Raw genomic sequence first — 10,255 nt, 5'->3', positions numbered from 1 at the left:
TCCGTAGGTGTAGTCTCTCTCCTCCTCCTTGCAGCTGGCTCATGGGCCCACATTCAGGGCCCCCACCTCGGGAGAAAATTCTCCCAATGTGCTCTGATGTTGAAAGAGTCAAGAAGAGAAGAAGGGAAAAAAAACCCCCAAAGTCCCAGGAAAACAAAGTTCAACTCTCCATCTCCCCCCAGAGAAAAGGAGCTGAAAACTGGCTAAAAAGAAACAAAGTTGCTTCCTCTGCTCTTGCTGCAAGCAGGATGCAGAGGAGTGTGTATGTGTGTCCTTGAACAAACGCTCTGAGAAGTTTGTCTGGCTTTTTTTTCCTCTCCCCCCTCTCAGGCTCAGTTGAAAGGCACAGAAACGCACAAAGTTCACTTCTGGGCATAGAGCAGCAATAGGGGATACACACAATAAAGTCACCCCAAGACACAGGGACAGAGAATTCAGTGGAAAGACTCCGAGAATTCTGCTCCCAGAGATCATTCATTCCTGCTCACACTGACCCTTGTAGAAAGGGGACATCGTTCCAGGCAGCCTGTACTGAGCATGTGGCTCCTGAGTGGGGTTTGTTGTTTAGGAAACCTGCTCCGGCTTTTCCATTCTTTCCTTCCAAACAGGAAAACTTCTCCTGGGGCTGTGTGCAGGCAGAGCCCTGAGGAGAGCAGGTGGCACATGGTGCGCTGGGCTGGGACAGCCAGCTGCAGAGCTCAAGGGAAGAAGCCCAAAGTGGCACAATGGCTCCTTGCCTTCACATGCAACACCTGGGTCACAATGGTCTCCTTGATTCCATGAGGCCCCACTGTGTCACAATGGCTCCTTGGTTCCATCAGGTTCCGCAGTGTCACCATGGTCTCCTTTGATCCGCATTGTCATCATGGACAATTGGTTCCATGAGGCCCCGCAGTGTCACAATGGTCCCTTGCTTCCATAGCTTTTACGTTGTAACAATGGACTCCTTGCTTCTATGAGCTAGCCTGCTTTTTGCAGAGGTGTCTTTGGTTCCCACAAGGCCCCGCTGTGTCTCAGTGCACCCTGGCTTCCATGTGGATCTGGAGTATCACAAAGGCTCCTTGGTTCCACCAGGTCCTGCTGTGTCACAATGGGTCCTGTGGTCCCTGAGGCCCTCCAAAGTCATTGTGGAGGCTTGCTTCCATGAGGTTCCATTATGTGCCAGTGGTCATCTTGGTTCCAGGAGTTTCCTTAGTGTCACAATGCTCTCCATGCTTCCATTAGGCCCTGCTTTGCCACAATGGTCCCCTTGTTTCCATGAGGCCCCGCTGTGTCACAATGGACCTATGGTTCCATGATGTTGCGTGGTGTCACCGTGCTCTTCTTGAATCCGCAGTGTAACCATGGACCATTGGTTCCATGCAGCCGTGTCACAATGGGCTCCTTGATTCCATGATTCCCCACGGTGTCACAATGGAGCCTTGTTTCTAGGAGGTTCTGTACTGTCACAATTGCCTCCTTGATGCCATCAGCCCCTGCAGTGTCACAATGGCTCCTTGGTTCCATGAGGAACACAATAGCTTGGCATAAGCATTGAGCAACAGCTGCTGAACACACCTGGCAACATCTGCTTGCATCAAAAGAGTGCTTCAAGCTGACAATGGCACCAGCAGCTTCCATCTGCAACAGAGACCCAGGAAAGGACAGGCTGTGCCGGTTTGGACAAATGTGGAGGAAAATATCCTCTGATAGAAGGCAGGTTACACCCAGCCCTCCCCCACCAGGTTTTTGGAAAAAAGAACTTTCCTGGGAAGAAAGTGAAAGAGATAAAAACTATTTTTTTAACAAACACACAGGAAAAGGATAGCAATGCTAAATATTAAAAGCTCTCGCTGTGCAGAGAAAGCTGGGATAATTTGAGAGTCCTTCTGTGTTTCGGTGGGGTCTCCTGAAACATCCATAGACAGCGAGGCCCGTGCAAAGAAACAGGGAGCCATTCTTGAGAGAAGTTTCAGAGCTCTTTCTTCTCCAGCCACATGGGCGGGGCACTGCCAAAGAACTGAGCAATCACGGCACAACCAGGGCCCTCCTGGCACAGGGCAACACAAAATAAGCAGTGCTGAACAGGATTAGGGCACATGTGAGCAGGGAGCAGGGAGACCCCGTGCCCAGGCCATGCCTCTACCCCAGGGTCCCCTCTCCCATGACCTCATGGCAGGGGGGAGGAACCCCAACACTTCCGTAGGTGTAGTCTCTCTCCTCCTCCTTGCAGCTGGCTCATGGGCCCACATTCAGGGCCCCCACCTCGGGAGAAAATTCTCCCAATGTGCTCTGATGTTGAAAGAGTCAAGAAGAGAAGAAGGGAAAAAAAACCCCAAAAGTCCCAGGAAAACAAAGTTCAACTCTCCATCTCCCCCCAGAGAAAAGGAGCTGAAAACTGGCTAAAAAGAAACAAAGTTGCTTCCTCTGCTCTTGCTGCAAGCAGGATGCAGAGGAGTGTGTATGTGTGTCCTTGAACAAACGCTCTGAGAAGTTTGTCTGGCTTTTTTTTCCTCTCCCCCCTCTCAGGCTCAGTTGAAAGGCACAGAAACGCACAAAGTTCACTTCTGGGCATAGAGCAGCAATAGGGGATACACACAATAAAGTCACCCCAAGACACAGGGACAGAGAATTCAGTGGAAAGACTCCGAGAATTCTGCTCCCAGAGATCATTCATTCCTGCTCACACTGACCCTTGTAGAAAGGGGACATCGTTCCAGGCAGCCTGTACTGAGCATGTGGCTCCTGAGTGGGGTTTGTTGTTTAGGAAACCTGCTCCGGCTTTTCCATTCTTTCCTTCCAAACAGGAAAACTTCTCCTGGGGCTGTGTGCAGGCAGAGCCCTGAGGAGAGCAGGTGGCACATGGTGCGCTGGGCTGGGACAGCCAGCTGCAGAGCTCAAGGGAAGAAGCCCAAAGTGTCACAATGGCTCCTTGCCTTCCCATGCAACACCTGGGTCACAATGGTCTCCTTGATTCCATGAGGCCCCACTGTGTCACAATGGCTCCTTGGTTCCATCAGGTTCCGCAGTGTCACCATGGTCTCCTTTGATCCGCACTGTCATCATGGACAATTGGTTCCATGAGGCCCCGCAGTGTCACAATGGTCCCTTGCTTCCATAGCTTTTACGTTGTAACAATGGACTCCTTGCTTCTATGAGCTAGCCTGCTTTTTGCAGAGGTGTCTTTGGTTCCAACAAGGCCCCGCTGTGTCTCAGTGCACCCTGGCTTCCATGTGGATCTGGAGTATCACAAAGGCTCCTTGGTTCCACCAGGTCCTGCTGTGTCACAATGGGTCCTGTGGTCCCTGAGGCCCTCCAAAGTCATTGTGGAGGCTTGCTTCCATGAGGTTCCATTATGTGCCAGTGGTCATCTTGGTTCCAGGAGTTTCCTTAGTGTCACAATGCTCTCCATGCTTCCATTAGGCCCTGCTTTGCCACAATGGTCCCCTTGTTTCCATGAGGCCCCGCTGTGTCACAATGGACCTATGGTTCCATGATGTTGCGTGGTGTCACCGTGCTCTTCTTGAATCCGCCGTGTAACCATGGACCATTGGTTCCATGCAGCCTGGCTGTGTCACAATGGGCTCCTTGATTCCATGATTCCCCACGGTGTCACAATGGAGCCTTGTTTCTAGGAGGTTCTGTACTGTCACAATTGCCTCCTTGATGCCATCAGCCCCTGCAGTGTCACAATGGCTCCTTGGTTCCATGAGGAACACAATAGCTTGGCATAAGCATTGAGCAACAGCTGCTGAACACACCTGGCAACATCTGCTTGCATCAAAAGAGTGCTTCAAGCTGACAATGGCACCAGCAGCTTCCATCTGCAACAGAGACCCAGGAAAGGACAGGCTGTGCCGGTTTGGACAAATGTGGAGGAAAATATCCTCTGATAGAAGGCAGGTTACACCCAGCCCTCCCCCACCAGGTTTTTGGAAAAAAGAACTTTCCTGGGAAGAAAGTGAAAGAGATAAAAACTATTTTTTTAACAAACACACAGGAAAAGGATAGCAATGCTAAATATTAAAAGCTCTCGCTGTGCAGAGAAAGCTGGGATAATTTGAGAGTCCTTCTGTGTTTCGGTGGGGTCTCCTGAAACATCCATAGACAGCGAGGCCCGTGCAAAGAAACAGGGAGCCATTCTTGAGAGAAGTTTCAGAGCTCTTTCTTCTCCAGCCACATGGGCGGGGCACTGCCAAAAAACTGAGCAATCACGGCACAACCAGGGCCCTCCTCGCACAGGGCAACACAAAATAAGCAGTGCTGAACAGGATTAGGGCACATGTGAGCAGGGAGCAGGGAGACCCCGTGCCCAGGCCATGCCTCTACCCCAGGGTCCCCTCTCCCATGACCTCATGGCAGGGGGGAGGAACCCCAACACTTCCGTAGGTGTAGTCTCTCTCCTCCTCCTTGCAGCTGGCTCATGGGCCCACATTCAGGGCCCCCACCTCGGGAGAAAATTCTCCCAATGTGCTCTGATGTTGAAAGAGTCAAGAAGAGAAGGGGAAAAAACCCCCAAAGTCCCAGGAAAACAAAGTTCAACTCTCCATCTCCCCCCAGAGAAAAGGAGCTGAAAACTGGCTAAAAAGAAACAAAGTTGCTTCCTCTGCTCTTGCTGCAAGCAGGATGCAGAGGAGCGTGTATGTGTGTCCTTGAACAAACGCTCTGAGAAGTTTGTCCGGTTTTTTTCCTCTCCCCCCTCTCAGGCTCAGTTGAAAGGCACAGAAACGCACAAAGTTCACTTCTGGGCATAGAGCAGCAATAGGGGATACACACGATAAAGTCACCCCAAGACACAGGGACAGAGAATTCAGTGGAAAGACTCCGAGAATTCTGCTCCCAGAGATCATTCATTCCTGCTCACACTGACCCTTGTAGAAAGGGGACATCGTTCCAGGCAGCCTGTACTGAGCATGTGGCTCCTGAGTGGGGTTTGTTGTTTAGGAAACCTGCTCCGGCTTTTCCATTCTTTCCTTCCAAACAGGAAAACTTCTCCTGGGGCTGTGTGCAGGCAGAGCCCTGAGGAGAGCAGGTGGCACATGGTGCGCTGGGCTGGGACAGCCAGCTGCAGAGCTCAAGGGAAGAAGCCCAAAGTGTCACAATGGCTCCTTGCCTTCACATGCAACACCTGGGTCACAATGGTCTCCTTGATTCCATGAGGCCCCACTGTGTCACAATGGCTCCTTGGTTCCATCAGGTTCCGCAGTGTCACCATGGTCTCCTTTGATCCGCATTGTCATCATGGACAATTGGTTCCATGAGGCCCCGCAGTGTCACAATGGTCCCTTGCTTCCATAGCTTTTACGTTGTAACAATGGACTCCTTGCTTCTATGAGCTAGCCTGCTTTTTGCAGAGGTGTCTTTGGTTCCAACAAGGCCCCGCTGTGTCTCAGTGCACCCTGGCTTCCATGTGGATGTGGAGTATCACAAAGGCTCCTTGGTTCCACCAGGTCCTGCTGTGTCACAATGGGTCCTGTGGTCCCTGAGGCCCTCCAAAGTCATTGTGGAGGCTTGCTTCCATGAGGTTCCATTATGTGCCAGTGGTCATCTTGGTTCCAGGAGTTTCCTTAGTGTCACAATGCTCTCCATGCTTCCATTAGGCCCTGCTTTGCCACAATGGTCCCCTTGTTTCCATGAGGCCCCGCTGTGTCACAATGGACCTATGGTTCCATGATGTTGCGTGGTGTCACTGTGCTCTTCTTGAATCCGCAGTGTAACCATGGACCATTGGTTCCATGCAGCCTGGCTGTGTCACAATGGGCTCCTTGATTCCATGATTCCCCACGGTGTCACAATGGAGCCTTGTTTCTAGGAGGTTCTGTACTGTCACAATTGCCTCCTTGATGCCATCAGCCCCTGCAGTGTCACAATGGCTCCTTGGTTCCATGAGGAACACAATAGCTTGGCATAAGCATTGAGCAACAGCTGCTGAACACACCTGGCAACATCTGCTTGCATCAAAAGAGTGCTTCAAGCTGACAATGGCACCAGCAGCTTCCATCTGCAACAGAGACCCAGGAAAGGACAGGCTGTGCCGGTTTGGACAAATGTGGAGGAAAATATCCTCTGATAGAAGGCAGGTTACACCCAGCCCTCCCCCACCAGGTTTTTGGAAAAAAGAACTTTCCTGGGAAGAAAGTGAAAGAGATAAAAACTATTTTTTTAACAAACACACAGGAAAAGGATAGCAATGCTAAATATTAAAAGCTCTCGCTGTGCAGAGAAAGCTGGGATAATTTGAGAGTCCTTCTGTGTTTCGGTGGGGTCTCCTGAAACATCCATAGACAGCGAGGCCCGTGCAAAGAAACAGGGAGCCATTCTTGAGAGAAGTTTCAGAGCTCTTTCTTCTCCAGCCACATGGGCGGGGCACTGCCAAAGAACTGAGCAATCACGGCACAACCAGGGCCCTCCTCGCACAGGGCAACACAAAATAAGCAGTGCTGAACAGGATTAGGGCACATGTGAGCAGGGAGCAGGGAGACCCCGTGCCCAGGCCATGCCTCTACCCCAGGGTCCCCTCTCCCATGACCTCATGGCAGGGGGGAGGAACCCCAACACTTCCGTAGGTGTAGTCTCTCTCCTCCTCCTTGCAGCTGGCTCATGGGCCCACATTCAGGGCCCCCACCTCGGGAGAAAATTCTCCCAATGTGCTCTGATGTTGAAAGAGTCAAGAAGAGAAGGGGAAAAAACCCCCAAAGTCCCAGGAAAACAAAGTTCAACTCTCCATCTCCCCCCAGAGAAAAGGAGCTGAAAACTGGCTAAAAAGAAACAAAGTTGCTTCCTCTGCTCTTGCTGCAAGCAGGATGCAGAGGAGCGTGTATGTGTGTCCTTGAACAAACGCTCTGAGAAGTTTGTCCGGTTTTTTTCCTCTCCCCCCTCTCAGGCTCAGTTGAAAGGCACAGAAACGCACAAAGTTCACTTCTGGGCATAGAGCAGCAATAGGGGATACACACGATAAAGTCACCCCAAGACACAGGGACAGAGAATTCAGTGGAAAGACTCCGAGAATTCTGCTCCCAGAGATCATTCCTGCTCACACTGACCCTTGTAGAAAGGGGACATCGTTCCAGGCAGCCTGTACTGAGCATGTGGCTCCTGAGTGGGGTTTGTTGTTTAGGAAACCTGCTCCGGCTTTTCCATTCTTTCCTTCCAAACAGGAAAACTTCTCCTGGGGCTGTGTGCAGGCAGAGCCCTGAGGAGAGCAGGTGGCACATGGTGCGCTGGGCTGGGACAGCCAGCTGCAGAGCTCAAGGGAAGAAGCCCAAAGTGTCACAATGGCTCCTTGCCTTCACATGCAACACCTGGGTCACAATGGTCTCCTTGATTCCATGAGGCCCCACTGTGTCACAATGGCTCCTTGGTTCCATCAGGTTCCGCAGTGTCACCATGGTCTCCTTTGATCCGCATTGTCATCATGGACAATTGGTTCCATGAGGCCCCGCAGTGTCACAATGGTCCCTTGCTTCCATAGCTTTTACGTTGTAACAATGGACTCCTTGCTTCTATGAGCTAGCCTGCTTTTTGCAGAGGTGTCTTTGGTTCCAACAAGGCCCCGCTGTGTCTCAGTGCACCCTGGCTTCCATGTGGATGTGGAGTATCACAAAGGCTCCTTGGTTCCACCAGGTCCTGCTGTGTCACAATGGGTCCTGTGGTCCCTGAGGCCCTCCAAAGTCATTGTGGAGGCTTGCTTCCATGAGGTTCCATTATGTGCCAGTGGTCATCTTGGTTCCAGGAGTTTCCTTAGTGTCACAATGCTCTCCATGCTTCCATTAGGCCCTGCTTTGCCACAATGGTCCCCTTGTTTCCATGAGGCCCCGCTGTGTCACAATGGACCTATGGTTCCATGATGTTGCGTGGTGTCACTGTGCTCTTCTTGAATCCGCCGTGTAACCATGGACCATTGGTTCCATGCAGCCTGGCTGTGTCACAATGGGCTCCTTGATTCCATGATTCCCCACGGTGTCACAATGGAGCCTTGTTTCTAGGAGGTTCTGTACTGTCACAATTGCCTCCTTGATGCCATCAGCCCCTGCAGTGTCACAATGGCTCCTTGGTTCCATGAGGAACACAATAGCTTGGCATAAGCATTGAGCAACAGCTGCTGAACACACCTGGCAACATCTGCTTGCATCAAAAGAGTGCTTCAAGCTGACAATGGCACCAGCAGCTTCCATCTGCAACAGAGACCCAGGAAAGGACAGGCTGTGCCGGTTTGGACAAATGTGGAGGAAAATATCCTCTGATAGAAGGCAGGTTACACCCAGCCCTCCCCCACCAGGTTTTTGGAAAAAAGAACTTTCCTGGGAAGAAAGTGAAAGAGATAAAAACTATTTTTTTAACAAACACACAGGAAAAGGATAGCAATGCTAAATATTAAAAGCTCTCGCTGTGCAGAGAAAGCTGGGATAATTTGAGAGTCCTTCCGTGTTTCGGTGGGGTCTCCTGAAACATCCATAGACAGCGAGGCCCGTGCAAAGAAACAGGGAGCGATTCTTGAGAGAAGTTTCAGAGCTCTTTCTTCTCCAGCCACATGGGCGGGGCACTGCCAAAGAACTGAGCAATCACGGCACAACCAGGGCCCTCCTCGCACAGGGCAACACAAAATAAGCAGTGCTGAACAGGATTAGGGCACATGTGAGCAGGGAGCAGGGAGACCCCGTGCCCAGGCCATGCCTCTACCCCAGGGTCCCCTCTCCCATGACCTCATGGCAGGGGGGAGGAACCCCAACACTTCCGTAGGTGTAGTCTCTCTCCTCCTCCTTGCAGCTGGCTCATGGGCCCACATTCAGGGCCCCCACCTCGGGAGAAAATTCTCCCAATGTGCTCTGATGTTGAAAGAGTCAAGAAGAGAAGGGGAAAAAACCCCCGAAGTCCCAGGAAAACAAAGTTCAACTCTCCATCTCCCCCCAGAGAAAAGGAGCTGAAAACTGGCTAAAAAGAAACAAAGTTGCTTCCTCTGCTCTTGCTGCAAGCAGGATGCAGAGGAGCGTGTATGTGTGTCCTTGAACAAACGCTCTGAGAAGTTTGTCCGGTTTTTTTCCTCTCCCCCCTCTCAGGCTCAGTTGAAAGGCACAGAAACGCACAAAGTTCACTTCTGGGCATAGAGCAGCAATAGGGGATACACACGATAAAGTCACCCCAAGACACAGGGACAGAGAATTCAGTGGAAAGACTCCGAGAATTCTGCTCCCAGAGATCATTCATTCCTGCTCACACTGACCCTTGTAGAAAGGGGATATCGTTCCAGGCAGCCTGTACTGAGCATGTGGCTCCTGAGTGGGGTTTGTTGTTTAGGAAACCTGCTCCGGCTTTTCCATTCTTTCCTTCCAAACAGGAAAACTTCTCCTGGGGCTGTGTGCAGGCAGAGCCCTGAGGAGAGCAGGTGGCACATGGTGCGCTGGGCTGGGACAGCCAGCTGCAGAGCTCAAGGGAAGAAGCCCAAAGTGTCACAATGGCTCCTTGCCTTCACATGCAACACCTGGGTCACAATGGTCTCCTTGATTCCATGAGGCCCCACTGTGTCACAATGGCTCCTTGGTTCCATCAGGTTCCGCAGTGTCACCATGGTCTCCTTTGATCCGCATTGTCATCATGGACAATTGGTTCCATGAGGCCCCGCAGTGTCACAATGGTCCCTTGCTTCCATAGCTTTTACGTTGTAACAATGGACTCCTTGCTTCTATGAGCTAGCCTGCTTTTTGCAGAGGTGTCTTTGGTTCCCACAAGGCCCCGCTGTGTCTCAGTGCACCCTGGCTTCCATGTGGATCTGGAGTATCACAAAGGCTCCTTGGTTCCACCAGGTCCTGCTGTGTCACAATGGGTCCTGTGGTCCCTGAGGCCCTCCAAAGTCATTGTGGAGGCTTGCTTCCATGAGGTTCCATTATGTGCCAGTGGTCATCTTGGTTCCAGGAGTTTCCTTAGTGTCACAATGCTCTCCATGCTTCCATTAGGCCCTGCTTTCCCACAATGGTCCCCTTGTTTCCATGAGGCCCCGCTGTGTCACAATGGACCTATGGTTCCATGATGTTGCGTGGTGTCACCGTGCTCTTCTTGAATCCGCAGTGTAACCATGGACCATTGGTTCCATGCAGCCGTGTCACAATGGGCTCCTTGATTCCATGATTCCCCACGGTGTCACAATGGAGCCTTGTTTCTAGGAGGTTCTGTACTGTCACAATTGCCTCCTTGATGCCATCAGCCCCTGCAGTGTCACAATGGCTCCTTGGTTCCATGAGGAACACAATAGCTTGGCATAAGCATTGAGCAACAGCTGCTG

The sequence above is a fragment of the Aphelocoma coerulescens genome, unplaced genomic scaffold (genome assembly GCF_041296385.1).
Source record: "Aphelocoma coerulescens isolate FSJ_1873_10779 unplaced genomic scaffold, UR_Acoe_1.0 HiC_scaffold_111, whole genome shotgun sequence".
NCBI lineage: Eukaryota > Metazoa > Chordata > Aves > Passeriformes > Corvidae > Aphelocoma > Aphelocoma coerulescens.
The sequence above is the reverse complement of the archived record's forward strand: the minus strand, read 5'-3'. Positions refer to the sequence as shown.